Source organism: Lepidochelys kempii, chromosome 1 (assembly GCF_965140285.1).
Source record: "Lepidochelys kempii isolate rLepKem1 chromosome 1, rLepKem1.hap1, whole genome shotgun sequence".
Lineage (NCBI taxonomy): Eukaryota > Metazoa > Chordata > Testudines > Cheloniidae > Lepidochelys > Lepidochelys kempii.
Genome location: NC_136380.1, coordinates 92,025,588 through 92,042,414, shown reverse-complemented (window position 1 = coordinate 92,042,414; position 16,827 = coordinate 92,025,588).

The following is a 16,827-nucleotide window of genomic DNA, read 5'->3' as shown; positions in this document are numbered from 1 at the left end:
CCCCACCACATTTAGGGAAACCCATTGCAGCAAAGCCATCCACTATGACCTGCACATTTCCCAGAGTCACTACCCTTGATAACAGAATGTCAATGATTGCATTGGCTACTTGGATCACAGCAGCCGCCACAGTAGATTTGCCCACTCCAAATTGATTCCTGACTGACCGGCAGCAGTCATGCATCGCAAGCTTCCACAGGGCTATTGCCACTCGCTTCTCAACTGTCAGGACAGCTCTCATCTTTTAATCCTGTGCTTCGAGGTGGGGGAAAGCAACTCATAGAGTTCCAGGAAAGAGGCCTTACACATGTGAAAGTTTCGCATCAAAATTGTCCTCGTGCTGGCGTCTCTTAGTCCGGTTCTGCATATATTCCGGGATAATGTGTGAGATGTTTACAATGCTCATGTTTACAATGCTCAAAACAGCAGTGGTCAGCTGAGTGGGCTCCATAATTGCCGTGGTATGGTGTCTGCAGGAGAGCAGGAGAGCAGAGGTGCAGCAGAAGTGGTGGATGATGACAACATGGAGAAATTTGCTATTGAGACTGAGCTCATTTACAAGAGCAGGAGAGCAGAGTTGCAGCAAAAGCGGTGGATGATAATGGTTAGCAGTCATACTTCACCGTCTGCTGACAGCCGCACCCAGAACACAACAGCAGTGGTGACGGTGAGCTGAGCTGAGCAGGCTCCATGCTTGCCGTGGTATGGCAGATGCATGAAAAAAGGAACAAAACAATTGTCTGCCATTGCTTTCACGGAGGGAGGGCGACTGACGACATGTACCCAAAACCACCTGGGACAATGTTTTTGCCCCATCAGGAATTGGGAGCTTAACCCAGAATTCCAATGGGCGGTCGAAACTGGAGGAACTATGGGATAGCTACTCACAGTGCACCGAACCGTAATTCAATGCTAGCCACGGTAATGAGGACACACTCGCCTACTTAATGTGCTTAGTGTGGACATAGGCAATCGACTGTATAAAATTGATTTCTAAAAATCGACTTCTATAAAATCAACCTAATTTTGTAGTGTAGGCATACCCTCAGTCTATGAGCCAGTTCTGCACTGGTGGTACATTGTTAAGCTTCTGCAATCCACTCATATATTAGTGGAAACTTTTCTGATCTCCATTGCTCTGTAATACATAATATTGCACACACACACACACACACACACAAAGAGAATATGCAGAAATGTCTCTGTGTGTGAAGAAACAGATTACCAAGAGGAATACCATTGAAGACATAATGTTCTGTTCTAACAAGTCACTATTTATTGTATATTCCCTCAGTCTTTTTGTTGCTTTAAACATTTTCATTGTAGATATATTAAATCAATGTTTTCTACATTACTGCCGCAAGACTTATATAATTTTCATAAAAGGTTTTGGAGTCCAATGAAATCATGAGTCAAGAAATAGAATTTGTACTTTAAATTTTGTACTTATTGTTATATTTCTATTTTATATCTAAAATTTCTCCCCTTATTCTGGTGTTATGAGCATCCTCATGTATTCCCCATAGATTTTTTTCCTCTGTGATCTTTTTTACTCTAAACCCATCCCTTTCCAGTCCAAAATGCTGCTGTTAAAATCATCTATCTCTAACGCATTGCTTTCACCAGTACATCCCATTTTTGAAATATCTCACTAGATTTCAATTATGCTGTGTATCAAGTTCAAACTTATTATCTTTGCTTAGAAGATTCTACACCCCTAGTTTTCTAGTTTCCCCCCATTCTTGTTTCTGTACAAATGTCTCCAGCCTCTATACTTTCTCATCTCCTTCTGGCACAAATGTCTTCTTCCCTGTTGTCCCTAATGCTTGGAGAACCCCCTTTTAAAACCCATTTCCCAGGTTATCTTTTTTGCCTAGTCCATATTTTGCCTACAAGCTCACTTCTTCTCTGGTTGCCACTTTACCCATGAGAAATGAGCAGGAGGAAAGGTGACATAAAACAACAAATAAGCCCTACATCCATTAAGATAAATACATACTGTACATAGTAATCATGTCATCTTCAATTTTCCCCACTCATTCCTTTTTATACAATTATGAGCCTCACTTGTAGTGTCATGTCAGATATAGAAAATGAGGTGGGCCTTGAAAAATACGTAGTATTTCTTGGTGTTACATAAGGTAACAATATTAAGAGGCCAACACTAAAGACCTAATTGTGCTGTCAGAACACAGTCAAAACTGCATTCTGAGTAGAACAGTGCATTAGGAGAACACCTTATTGGTTTTTATAACCTTTGCTCCACTTCTGGCTTGATCCAGGAAGTTTCAGGTAAATTTTCATTGTAACAGAACCAGTCAACTTCTCCCTAGTTATAATTTTTCTTGGAAAAAATGAGGCTGTATATAGGTTTCTTTTTTGTTTACTTTTTATTGTTGTGTTTTAAATATTTCAAATCTAATGTTTCTGTGATCATTAGAATATAGATTTCCCCTATTTGGCTCGCTGGCATAAATTAGAACAAACTTTAAAATTTATTGTTGGCATAAATTAGAACAAACACTCCATCTGCTGAAGGATGAGACAGGGTCTAAAGTCAAGGCCTCCACAAACCCTGGAATAATAAAGGATAAACATTTAATTATGATGAATCATTAAGTGTTAAAATTTCCACAAAATGACTCCTTCGTACAGTATGAAATAAACAATTAGTGTCACTGAATGCACTTTTTTGTAAGAAAAAATAATCAATGTTCAAAACTGAAAAAAAAATATATATAGCATATATTCCTGTTAATTGGGGAAGTTTTTAGAAGAAAGTTGCTGAGAATTTTTTTTTAATTATCCTTGAATGTTTTTTCTTGCCTATTCTGACTAGATGCTGTTGAATAAATAGCTTCCAGAAAAGATTTTTTAAAAAGTCATTCCTATTTGGGAATAATTATCATTGAGGATAAATCTTGGATGGCTATTTTAGTGAAGACCCAAAAGTATTATCCTGGAATACAAAATGTTATGTCATTCTCCTGAAGTCTTTAAGATACAGATGCATCAAGGAGGATAAGTATTCTGGCCAGGTGAGTGTCATGTTTTAACTGTGTGTTAATCTCCACAGCATTACCATTAACTTCTCCAGCAATGGAATGTTACTGTGGACATCACTTTCAATTATGCAGCCTTCTAGACAGGATATATAGTTGTCTTTTTCCTATGGAAAGAAGAAAATTAGATGCTAAAAGCAAAAAAAAAAAAAAATCATCCCTTCATTGCTCTCCATTCATATGCATCAATTTACCATAATAGGCAGTGGTCTATGGACCTGATCCAAAGCTCATTTAGTAAATGGGTATTTTTCCATTGACTTCAGTAGGCTTTGGATCAGTCCCTATTAATTGAATAAATAGATTTTTTTCAAACTCTTCATAAAATCTATTACCTAAAAGTAGTAAGTTATCATTAAAAAAAAAGTCTTTAATGAAACTATCAGACTATGCACACACCTAATTGAATAACCTCACCCTACCCTTCTTCTTTTTTTTGTTACTCATCTTTGTTGCATCATATCTAAAATCAGATTATAAACACTTCAGGTCAGGGACTGTGTCCTTTAAAGTACCCATGTGACAGATATGCTAATTTCCTGCAATATTCTTGGAAGACCTTGTTGTATTAATTGTATGTATTATTGTAGCCTGGGATTGTATATAACCTCCTTAGGGGAGAGCTGTAACAGATGCGAGATCTGGGAGTTCAAGAGACAATGCTGAATATGTGCCAGGCAAGTATGGACTATTGAGACAATAAATGTTAAGTGCATTTCCTGGGGGAATGCCTAGGGAGAGGTTAACGCAAATTCCACAACTCTGGTTATGCAAAAATCCAGCCTTTTGAGGTTACCTCCTGTGGAAAGGTTCAAAGTCTTTTATAATCTGTTACAGGAGGTCAAGATCAATGGTCTGAGCTGATACTTTAAAGGACAAATAAAAAGACATGGGGCCTGACCCAAAGAGTTGATAATTTTTCTACCAAATGTTTTAACATCAAACAGCATATGTGGTTGGCAGGTGGACAGGACGTGTGCGTGTGTCTGTAGATGGTCTAGTAAAATGGTCAATAGTTAAAATTACATTAAAATAGGTATAAAAGCTCTCCCTTCTTTGCTGCTCCCTTTCCTACTGAACGGTGAAATGAGGACATTTCAAGCATGAAAATCTGAAGTAGGAGTAGCAGGAGGTGGTATCTTACTAGGGAGTTTATGGGTCACCCAGCAATCTGCTCTGGAGGAAAAATAGTACTGGCACCTGATGGGAAAGAAAGAAGTGTCCAAATCTATCCTCACCCATTTTCTATATTTTACAGAAGACCTGTCTCCTTCCTGGTTCCCTTTCCCCTTCAGAGACACAATTGTTAGGGCCTGCTACCTCCAGCACTCCCTTCCTTTCACCTGTTACTTCAGCCTTTAAGGTTGCAAAATCTGGGAGATTGGGGAAGGATACAAACATGTGGGAGTAATCAAGGTTCAAAAAAAGCTAAGAGGAAAGTCATGTGAGATTGTTTGTGTAGAAGATAGCCAAAGAGTTCAATATACTGGGGGAATGCCTGAAGTATGAGGTAAAGAGGTTAAGTAAACAATGTTTTCAGATCGTCAGAACTTACACTTCTGCCTTTTTAAAAACAGATTTGTGTGTGCACCCATGAGGTTTCAAGGCAGTTAGGGGGCTGAATGTAATAGGATTAGAAATCTATCATGTCTAGGTCTCACTCTTGAATCCTGCACAGGTGATTAGTGAATTTAATGATGCCTATGCAAACTGAGTTGGTTGGCTAAGTCTAGTTTCTACTGAGCATACTCCCCCTTTCCCAACTCCCATATATATATGATATATCTTCTTGCAGCTGACAGTCATAAAAGACAACAGCTAAGTTATCATAGAGTGCACTGTCCTTTCATTCCTTGAAGTGATCCCTCCTGATGTACAATGACAAATCCATGTACAAGGCTTGCACTGGTATTGCCCTTGCTCTGTGCTCTCTTGATAGAAGACTCCTCTCTCCAGGGCTGTCAAACTGGCACTCATTGTGAGCACTAAAAATCTGAAGCTGTTTCCAAAACCAAGTCTAGTTTTCATCTTAGCTTGACATGTAATGACAGAATGATTAAATTACACTACACCATGGGATGATGCTCAGCATCTTGTTCAAGCCTTATCTTCAGCTATTTGCTTAGCAATGTTGTGAGTTTTTATTTTTTAAACTCAGCTTTTCTTCTATTTTTGTATATAACCATTGTACTGATGATTGTATTGAAAAAGGGTTTGTGGTTTCCTCACATGTTTCTTGGTCCCATATCCAGCTCTCTCCGCTCCCCTTTTCCACTGCAACCCACTTTTTCACAATGATAAACAGAAAAATAACTAATTTAATTATACGCCTGCCTCTTAAAATCAAAATGAATTATACATTACAATATTTATACCTTGTAATATATTAAGTATTAATGTTTTATAACCGCTGGACACTCTCAGCTATTCTTAAAACTCAATTTTCTGATTTGAAATAAAATCTTGTCCAAACTATTTGGAGATTGCTATCAAACAAAGACACAACATGAAAAGATTTAATACAAAATATCTAATAGGTCCTTATCAGGGTTTCTAAGAGATGCGATAGAATATCTAAAGGACATCTGTATGAGTGGAAAATCTATGGCTAGTCCTTGTAGTAGGAGCTTGGTGACAGTAATCTGGGGCACTAAGCAGCACTCCATTCAGGGCTCCTATGCCTTCAGACCACTATGACTCTTCCAATGCCACGGGTTGTTATGGTACTGGTGTCCCACACAACTGTCTGTTGGGATAGTGAGAGTGTGGGGAGAGGTTTCAGCTCAGAACCTGGGCAGAGGACCCTGTGTATGTAGGTTGTCCAACTGGGATCACCCTAGGAGATCACCCCCTTCATCCCAGAGCAGGGCACTGTGTGTGTACACTGTTCTAGGAAATGTCAGTGAAATCTTCCTGAGGACTCCCACTCTCCTGATTAAGAAGGGGAAGAAATAGTGATACTCTCCCAACTACCACCCATTTGTGATACCATAATGAAACATCAGTCACCATAACAAAGGTTTAGTTATAATGGAGCAAATGGTGCAGTTGTACCTGGGGCCATGAGTTTATGGGGGGCATTCCAGCAGGCTCTTCTACCTTAGTCACCATTGTAGTTACACCACAGTCTACCTATGTCGATGGGGTTCTGAGCCGGGGAAGTGTTCCTGCCCCCTCCCCAAGGAGAAGGCAAATGAGACCTAACCCAGCCAGCCATGTTTCTGGGGAAGTTCTCCCAACCCTTCTTCAGCTGCTCCCTGCCCCCAGCTTAAAACTATGACTGGGGCTCCTTAAGTGCTGAGCTGCTCAGAGCTGCTTCTGATAGTGCCCAGCCCTCACCTGCCACTCTGGGGAATGTGTATGGATGCAGGCTGCAGTGGGATGGATGTGTGGGAGTGTCCAGGTCCAGCTGTGGTTGAGCTGAGCAGATCCAAGGAAAGGGTTGGAGGGGGAATGGGGAGCAAGTGCCCAGCCCCAGGGGTGTGGAGGATGAAAAGGTTGGGGAAAGTTGTGGAGGGTGTATGAGGAGCACGTGGCCAGCCCTGGTGGGTGGTGGAAAAAACTGGAAGAGGTTTTGTGGGGGGAGGTGGAGAGACAGTCTCGAGCCTTGGAGGAGTGGAAGATGAGGAGACTGGGGGAGGTTTGCGAGTGGTGGATGGAGAGTGGGTATCAGGATTGGGGACGGGTGGAGGAGGTCATGGGAAGGTTAAGAAGGGTGGATGGGAGCAGCTCCTGATGAAAATTACTCTCTTTTTACTGTGTTAGAAAGTGTTTCTCCTAGCTAGGGTAGATTCACTGGTACACTCTAACTCCTATGCAATATTTTGACAACAGAAAACCAATGTCACCCTCATCTGATCAGACAGTTCAATGGGGTTATGGGCATAACCCAAAAGTAGCTGTAGTATTCCAGTGAATTTTGCCCCATGTGGGATAGGATCAAATTGTACCCAGATAGTAGGTATATCTTAGAGGTATTTAGAATATGTTACATATGTTGGTTATGGCTCTTTTTTTATTAAGCTGAGGTGATATTTCTGTTATATGGAAGCAAACATACCATAAATGCCTGACAGATAGTAATGTAAAATGGAGTAGGCATCATGATCTTTGCAAAGTGCTGAGGATATAGTTGTCTTAATAGGGTTTTTTTATTTTATTTTATTTTGTATTGAATGACAGTATGGATCCTTGTATTTGGTCTCTGTGACACCAAGACCATGTTTTGAAGAGTGGTATGTATATTTTTAAATATGTGTTTGCATTTTATGTCCAGCCACATGACTGATAAATGAAAAGCAAATGCTCTTTATGCTCAAACTGTAAGTATTTCCTTCTGGAAAATTGAGGGTTCAGGATAACGATTTGGGGCTTGATTCCTCACTGTATTACTTCTCTTTTACAGTACTATGACTCCATTCATTTAGTCCCGGTAGAGTTGCACCAACTTGAAAATGGAGTAGCACAACAATGACTCAAGCCCTTGGGCTTTTTGACTAATTATATATGCCTTACTACTTAGTTTAAAGTTGGGATATAAAAGCTGAGTTATGTGAATTTTATGCTGTTAGAATATGTGCATTTATTACTATTGTGTGAAGTATCATAATTGCTGTTGTGCAGATTCTCAGTTAGCTAAAATTTACCAGTAAAATGTTCATTATGTTTTGAACCTGGGTGCTTTAGCTTATGATGACATCACACACAAATTAGATATTTAGAGACTACCTAATATGTGACAGGCTTGCCAACTTGAGATCATTTCAGCAGGGCCCCTGAACTATTGTCATACTCCATCACTGCCACTGAGCATTTTGTATAAATATATGAACAGAACTTTTCTGTTTTCCACTGAATGCATCCAATGAAGTGAGCTGTAGCTCACGAAAGCTTATGCTCAAATAAATTGGTTAGTCTCTAAGGTGCCACAAGTCCTCCTTTCTTTTTGCGAATACAGACTAACACGGCTGCTACTTTTCTGTGTAGGCATCCTGCAAAATATGTATAGACATAGCCTGCATATTTTTGTGTTTGTATTTATGGATAAGATGGATGTGTTCTGATTTTCCAAGAAGATAAAGGTAAGCAAAATTTTAGATTTTAGAATTAGAAAGTGCAGGGGAACAGGGGAACCGGGAGAAAGGCGTAGTGTAATCATTTCTTGCACCAGGGTAGTCTAAGGCCTTGGTATGGCCCTGCACAGTAAGTTATGCAGATCTTCATAATGTGATTGTCTGTCATTTTCCTTATATACTTCTGTCAGCAGTGAAATATTTAACAATGACATTTTTATCAAGATCATTGGACATCTGTATTAAGAACAAACTAATGAGATGAATGGGGTAGTTCACATCTCTCTGAGCTATTGTTACAATAGCTGTATACTCAGGCCAATAATTCAGTTAGTTCATGTTTTCAAGATTTTCTTTACAACCACAAAAGGGTTAGAAACTCATTTGTTTTAAATGAATGCCTAGAATCTGGAGTACAATAAACAGGAGATCTAGGCATGGTTTTGTTATGCTTAATTGCTCATCTGGCTCTACCTGCACTTCCAAGTATAAAAAGTATTTACACAAGTTCTAAACAGCAGAAGCAGAACATTTTACATTTGCAGGAAACTTTAAACAGGAAATCAATTATAAAATGTAGCAGACATTCAGTGGGCACAGATCAAGGATTTGAGATAATCCCACTCCTTCACTTCCCTTAAATGGTAGCCTTTTATGGTTGATAGAAGATCATACAAAGAAGCAACCTAGAGTAAATTAACCCATTCAACAAATGATATCAGTACAGAAGATTGTAAAGCTGAATGCCATAATGATTGTCCCCAGCTGTAATTCCCTTGCTGGTGCAATGCCACTGCAGTTTCTCTGTGGCTCTGTTTTTTTTATGGTACTAATCTTCCACCAAATTGTCAGCACTGCAAGGAGGATGTACTTTTTGTATAGGGTAGTATTGGGCACCATTGGGATTTTTTCCAACATACCTATTGAATAAGAAACAGGGAAGTCCTTAAAATGTAAGATAAATATCACCCCTACTCTGGAACTCAAAAGCATATCAAGTTCACCCCAATGATTTTTAAACCACAGTATCTGGTAAATGCGACTGAAGCTGATGCTACTACCTTTCTGGTTGCAGGGAATTTTCATGAAATGACTGTTTTGAGTAAGCTGGCAGATACAGAAATTGATCAATATACTTAGTTCAACTCTGTCAGCAACAAGTAACTTACACATAAAAGGCATCATTCTCCATTGTTACAGCAGTTTTATGTTTGTGTAACTTTATTGATTTCAGTGGAGATGCTACAGTGTAAAGCCTCCAATTTAGCAAGATACTTAAGTAGGTGCCTATCTTCAAGCATGTAAATGGTCTCACTGAAGTCTGTAGGACTGTTTGTGTTTAAAGTTAGGCCTGTGCTATGGACCTTCCTGAACCATGTTCTGAAACTGGAAGAACAAAGAATCCATCAGTTCCACTTTGACTAGCTGCCTCATATGCACAATGTTCCTATCAAATGAGACTACAGGGGAAGTGTGTGCCTGAGTTCAACCAGCACTAATAGCACATTTGTTGTACATTATTAAACCAGTGTTTTAAAATCCAGATGACTTCTCACCTTTATTCTGTTTCTACTCACATTTAGTCTATGTGTTACCTTTTTCCATTTCAGCCAGGGCAGTGAAACTAGAATGGTCTGATTTAACTGGTTGGTTTCCAGTCAGTTTCACTTTCTAGTTCAGTTGGTATGCACCCCTGCCTTAAAGTATCTATTCTAGGGTACATCTCCACAGAGAAAAACAAAAACACAGCAGCAGTGAATCTCAGAGTCTCATGGAGCTCAGGCTGTGGAGCTAGAAATAGAATAAGTAAATGTTCAAGCTGAGGCTGGAGCCCAGGCTCTGAAACCTTGCAAGCAGGGAGAGTCTCAAAGCCCAGACTCCAGTCTGAGCCTGAACATCGACACTGTTATTTTCAGTCCTGCAACTCAAGTTCTCTTAGCCCAGGTCACTTGACCTGACCTCTAACTCTTGCTGCCTTTTTTTTTTTTTTTTCTGTGTCGATGTACCCTTTGGTACTTACATTGCCCCCATTGCCAAAAACTCAGAAACACCTCACCATCTTTAATTACAGGTTTCAGAGTAACAGCCGTGTTAGTCTGTATTCGCAAAAAGAAAAGGAGTACTTGTGGCACCTTAGAGACTAACCAATTTATTTGAGTATGAGCTTTCGTGAGCTACAGCTCACTTCATCGGATGCATACCGTGGAAACTGCAGAAGACATTATCCACGGTATGCATCCGATGAAGTGAGCTGTAGCTCACGAAAGCTCATGCTCAAATAAATTGGTTAGTCTCTAAGGTGCCACAAGTACTCCTTTTCTTCTCACCATCTTTAGCGTATTTATCCTCACAATACCCCTGCTAGGTAGAGAAGTGCTATTTTACAAATGGGGACCTGAAGTACAGAGAGGCTAAGTGATTTTCCTGAGTTCAAACAGGAAGTCTGTGGCAGAGCAAGGACTCGAACCCAGATTTTCCAAGTCCTATGCTAGTGCCACTGGACCAGCCTTCTTGTCTCTCTTTACTTTGGTTGCATACGTTGTGGACAATGTTGAAATTTAAAAGAAACGGTCTGTACTAGGGTTGGTTGAAAAATGTTCATTGAAACTTCACATTTTCAAATAGCTCTATCGAATACACTGATACAAGAACAAATGTTTTAGGATTTTTTAATTTTATTAAACTAAATTTGAGGGCTAAGCTCCCAGAGGGTGACCTTTTGGTTTAAAAGTTGAAGCAGCTTTGGAGATGTCTTTCTTAGGACCCATTGCTTTTCCACACACAGTAATACCACATATTTTCTGCTGGTACTTTGGTGTGCACTGTTGTGACTGTCAAAGTCAGTGATATTGAACATTTGTCCAAATAAAGATTATTCTTGTACCAAAGGCAGCAGGATCAATCCCTAGGAAAGGGATACTAAAATAGATAAATAAAATACACCCTGCAGAAGAATGAAAGTGTGACAGTGTTAGGACCTAGTCCAGCAACTCTTAGCATGTTATGTATTTATTTTGCATATATATAGCTCTATTAATTTCAATTGGCCTGTTCATATGAGTTAGTTTTACACATGGTGAGGCTCATAATGCTGAAAAAACCCTTTGATTATAGAGTTTAAGGCCAGAAGGGACTATTAGCCTGATCTCCTATATATCACAGGTCATTAAATTTCACCTAGTTACCCCTGTATTAAGCCCAATAACTTGCATTTAACTAAAGTGGAACTTGTACTTAGCTAAAGCATATCTTTTAGAAAGTACATGATGGTGACAACATTTTTAAACATCATGCTAGAAGTTGCAAAGGGAGGTCAAATGTCTGTATATATTTCTATCTATTTGACAAGAGAGGATAAAATAAGGCTTTCAAAATGCAGACTAAGAAAGCATGTATACCATAGAAATGCTCTTTAACTGACAGATAGATATTAGCAGAGTGCTAACAACTCTTCCACAGTATGCATGCAATACCTATTTTTGAATGTTTCCTTAATACCAGCAGCCCCACCCCAGGAACAGTCCCACCACACAGAGGGCTCAATCCTGCAATATGCTCAGCAGCATTAGCTCCCTAAGAAATTAGAGGGCACTGAGGGCACTCAGCAACTCGCAGGAGATGCCGAGACACGCATCGTTTTAGGGCCACAAATCATTCTGCTTTGTGCATTCACAATTGTAATAACACCTCTAACCAAGCAATGAGTATCTATGTACCCTGGAAGACAAGAGCTTGCAGAAAGTAAATGAGCTTTTGGTCTCTTAATTTAAAAATCTGTCAGCCCCACTGGGGATCAAATAGAGTGATTGATTATTGGGGCTGCTCATTTGATTGCTTCAGTTTTGATAACTCTGGGTTGTACGTGTGAAATATGGTCTGGGTAATTAAAACAGGAACCAATTTGCCTAATGGCACTAGTAACTTTAAAACATAATGTAAAGACCCCTGGAACTGAAGGCAAGCAGCTGTTCACAGTTGATGTCCAAGTTGCTAGATGCTGTCAGGATGACACATGAGGTTCCTTCTCCTTCAGAGTCAAAATGTATCATTTCCACAATACATGAATCCACTGCTGGTCTTGAGATTGTGGATTGAAAACCTACACTGAAAACTATTTGGGGGATTTCTTTTAGATTTCTTCATCCTATAGCCTTTCCCATTTTTCATATGCTTTATACAATGTCTATACTAACCCAACAGAATATCACAGACAGCAGTAGATTTAAAGGTTGTCTTGTCATTGCACTATACAGAAGACAAATCTTGGGGGAAAAAAATCCCATTGACATAAATGACTGGACCATGGCCTTCAGGATGAAGCCCTATGACGAAAGTGTGTTAAGTCTTATGAGTTAAGAATAATGAATGAAAAGGCAAATATAGTACCTATCTATAAAAAAGGGAAGTAAAGGCAACCTACGGAATTATAGACATGTCAGCTTAACTTCAGAACCTAGAAAGATAATGGAGAAAATAAAACAATCAATTTGTAAGCATGTAGAAGATAATAAGGTGGTCAGTACCATTCAGCTTGGATTTATCAAGAACAAATCATGTCAAACCAACCTAATATCCTTCTTTGACAGGGTAACAAGTCCTGTGGATAGGGGGCAGCTGTAGATATGATATAGCTCAAATTTAGTAAGGCTTTTGATACTGTCTCACATGACCTTCTCATAAGTAAACTAGGCAAATATAGGTTAGATGAACCTACTGTAATGTGGGTGCGCAACTGGTTGGAAAACCGTACTCATAAAGTATTTATGAATGGTTCACAATCAACCTGGAAGGGCATATTGAGTGGTGTCCCATAGGGATCTGTCCTACATCCAGATCTATTTGCTATATTCATAAATGATTTGTATAATGGCATAAAGAGTACACTTAAAAAGTTTGCAGATGATACCAAGCTGTGTAGGTTAGCAAGCTCTTTGGAGGACAGGGTTAGAATTCAAAATGATCTTGACAAACTGGAGAAATGGTCTGAAATAAATATGATGAAATTCAGTAAAGACAAATGCAAAGTGCCATACTGAGGAATAATCAATTGCACAAATACAAATGGGAAATGACTGCCTAGTAAGGAGTACTGCAGAAAAGAATCTGGGGGTTACAGTGGATCACAAACTAAATGGGAGTCAACAATGTAATACTGTTGCAAAAAAAAAAAGAAAGCAACATTCTGGAATGTTGCAGGAATGTTGTAAGAAAGACACAAGAAGTAATTCTTCTGCTCTCCTCAGCACTGATACAGCCTCAACTGGAGTACAGTGACCAGTTCTGGGCAGCACACTTAGGCAAAAATATGCACAAAGCGGAGAAAGTCCATAGAAGACCAACAAAAATGAAATGATTAAAGAATTAGAAAACATGTCCTGTGAGGACAGATTGGGGAAACATGTATTTGTTTAGTCTGGAGAAAAGAGGACTGAGAGGGGACATAATAACAGTCTTCGAGTACTTTACAAGGTTGTTATAAAGAGTAGGGCAATACATTGTTCTTGTACACTGAGGACAGGGCAAGAAGTAATGAGCTTAAATTGTAGCAAAAGAGAGTTAGATTAGACATTGGGTAATTAAATGTCAGGGTATTTAAGCACTGGAACAAATTGCCTAGAGAGGTTGTGGAATCTCTGTCGGAGTTGTTTAAGAACAGGTTAGACAAACAATTGTCAGAGATGGTTGAGATAATACTTAGTCCTGTCTCCATGCAGGAAACTGGACTAAATAACATGTTCCTTCCAATCCTACATTTCTATGTTTCTATGACGGGACCACAAAAAGACTACTTTGGCCACTTCATTTTACAGGATTGCTTGCTATACTATTCCCAATGACATCCTTATTTAAACAATTTATTACACCAATGCTGATGGTGTCCCAACTATTGCCCCTAATCATATATTCTATTCTCTAATTCAGTGGTAGGCAACCTGTGGCCTACGGGCTGGGTGTGGCCCGTGGGCCTCAGGTTGCCAATCACTGCTCTAGGGGGTTCTACCCAAGGTATTACAACTGTGATGGTTACTAGAGTCCTCTGATACTATTTCCCAGCATGCTTAAAGTCGCAGGTGGGGACCAGAATGGACTAGGGACTCCTGCTGAGGCTAATAGAAAGACTTTTGTATCAGGTGATATTGATAAGCAGTTTGTTGGTCCAATGATGAGCCAGGGCTGCTCAAACACTCTGTGGGAGGGGGCAGCCTGACTGAGAGACAAAGAAATTAGTTTTAATTTCAGTGAAGAGTTTGGGTCCAGGAGCTGAGAGAGGAGCAGAACAGCTCAGAGAGTCTCTCATTAACTCCCCCTCACCAAAAAGGGAGTCTTTGAACTGCTGTGGAATCTAGTGCAGAGACCAGCCTGTGATGGGTGTTGAGAGCCAGCCAAGGCATCCACAGGACTCCAGGCCAGGAGAGGACCCTGCCTGATGAAGGAGTGAAAACACAGTAAGAGGTCCCCTTTTTCTTTAAGCCAGCCAAGCATCACAGCACTGTAGCACATGTCTCTGGATTCATCTTCGGGATACCATGTGACCGTGAAAGTGACAGGGTTGGGAAGAGTTGTGAGTGTTTGGAAGTGGTAAATTTATTAACTTGTGAACAATTAGTATTTATTAGTTAATACTTTCCTTCCCTACATCCTGTTTTCCTGTTCCATATAAAGTCTTCCATTTTTATACTGTTTTTTTGAGTGTGTCATTCCTTTGCTGGGGTTTGTTCTGATGTACTTTATTGTTTAATGTGTACTGGGTTTTATACTCCTTGCCCTTTAGTAGCATTGTTCATTTTCTCAAGGGACAGCACAGTGTCTCAAGCACTTTGAGGAGTTTTCTTGGCTGGAGGCATCAGGCATCACAAAAAAGAGCCCAGGACCCAACCTATGTGAGGAGAGGGGAGAAGCCATTCCAACTAGCACTGACCTGGGAGAAGGCTTGAGCCCCACCAAGAATCTTTGAGCAGTTTGCGAAGTGGGCTGTTTTTAAAACCACACTTACTTGTGTCAATGATAAACTTTTGTCATTTTTTCTGATTTGGTTTGGCCCTTCCCCCCCCCCTTCTTCCCCCGCCCCGGAAAGGATGGTCATGCTGTTAACGCACAATACTGGGAGGCAGGTGACCTGAGTTCTATTTCCCTACTCTGTCACACTACGACCTGGAACAAGTCATTTAGGGCCATTTCAGAAGTGGCATTAATAATGGTGTAAATTACGAGTCAGTAAGATGCTCTTATAATTTCTGATAGAATTTGTGTAAAATATTTTATTACTTTGAAATAAAGGAGAAAAAGACAAACCTTTGTTTGTTTTTGTACAATGTTTCCTCAGCTACCATTAAAAGTCAATTGCATTCTCAGTACTATTGCATATCAAATAGTTTTTGGATTTGTTTTAATGCAGAAGGCATCTCAGGTAAACATCTTCTACTAGAAAAAAAAAGGAGTACGTGTGGCACCTTAAGAGACTAACAAATTTATTTGAGCCAAAGCTTTCGTGAGCTACAGCTCACCACTACATGCATCCGATGAAGTGAGCTGTAGCTCACGAAAGCTTAGGCTCAAATAAATTTGTTAGTCTCTAAGGTGCCACACGTACTCCTTTTCTTTTTGCGGATACAGACTAACATGGCTGCTACTCTGAAACCTGTTATTTTCTACTAGGTTTCAGAAATGGATTGTGATGGGTGAAATATGACTCTATGTCAAATTTGTTTCTGCCGGAGATCCAATTTCCCAGTTTCTTGCTAAGGACTAGAGTGCGACTTTGAACACAACACTGAACAAAAGGTGTTATGTAAGCTGCCCCAAACCAAGTATAGCCCCAGACACACCTCTGTGTCACAATTCCTCATCTGTTGCTCCAGTAGAGGGGGCATGTATGTGAAATATTTTGCTGCTAGCCTATACCATCAGTAAACTACCCTGGGCCAACCCAGTTACTTTAGGCAGCAATATGGAGAGTGGGGTCATGGCTCTGCCCATTCCCCAACCCTCCCTGCCCACTTGCTTCAATGAGGAAGTAAGCGGGGAGGAGCCCCACTTATTCCGATGTCACTGGAGTCAATATCGTGGTAGTACACATGTAAGAGGTGAGGATGAGACTCTTACTCCCTTGCCTGGGTGCCTAATCTGATTTGCAATCCTGCCCTACCTGAGGTATGGAGATATTCCTTCCATAATTATCTCTATAAGGTTATTAGAGAAAGATTTCAAAATGCTTAGAAAAGGAGAGTTAAGACCCCCATGTCCTGAATGCCAGGGAAATGTTCAGCCATGTTGTGTATGAGATCATTCACTTGAAGGGAGATTATTCTTGAATGTATTGGGCCAAATATTTTTGTCCACATACACAAACATCTAATCAGCATAGAGGTATGGAAAGCTGCAAAATGGGCAATGGTTTGAAGCACATCCACTTGGGTCACTACTCAGGAACATAATTATCTCATTTTTCACATAAACCCATTCCCATAGAAAAACTGACCTCACACTCAGATTCTGAACTAAGCCTAACCCCACACTGCCTTTATTATGCTCCATGCTGCCTGCGTCTATGCTTTTCAGCTAGACATTAATCAGACCTTGAAGAGAGTCCAAACAGAGCTGGAAAAGAAAAAGGAGCTCTTAAATGTCCTGCTGATTTTCCTGTGGGCATTTCCCCCCCTAAATAGAGAGGAAAAGATTCACACACAAAAAAA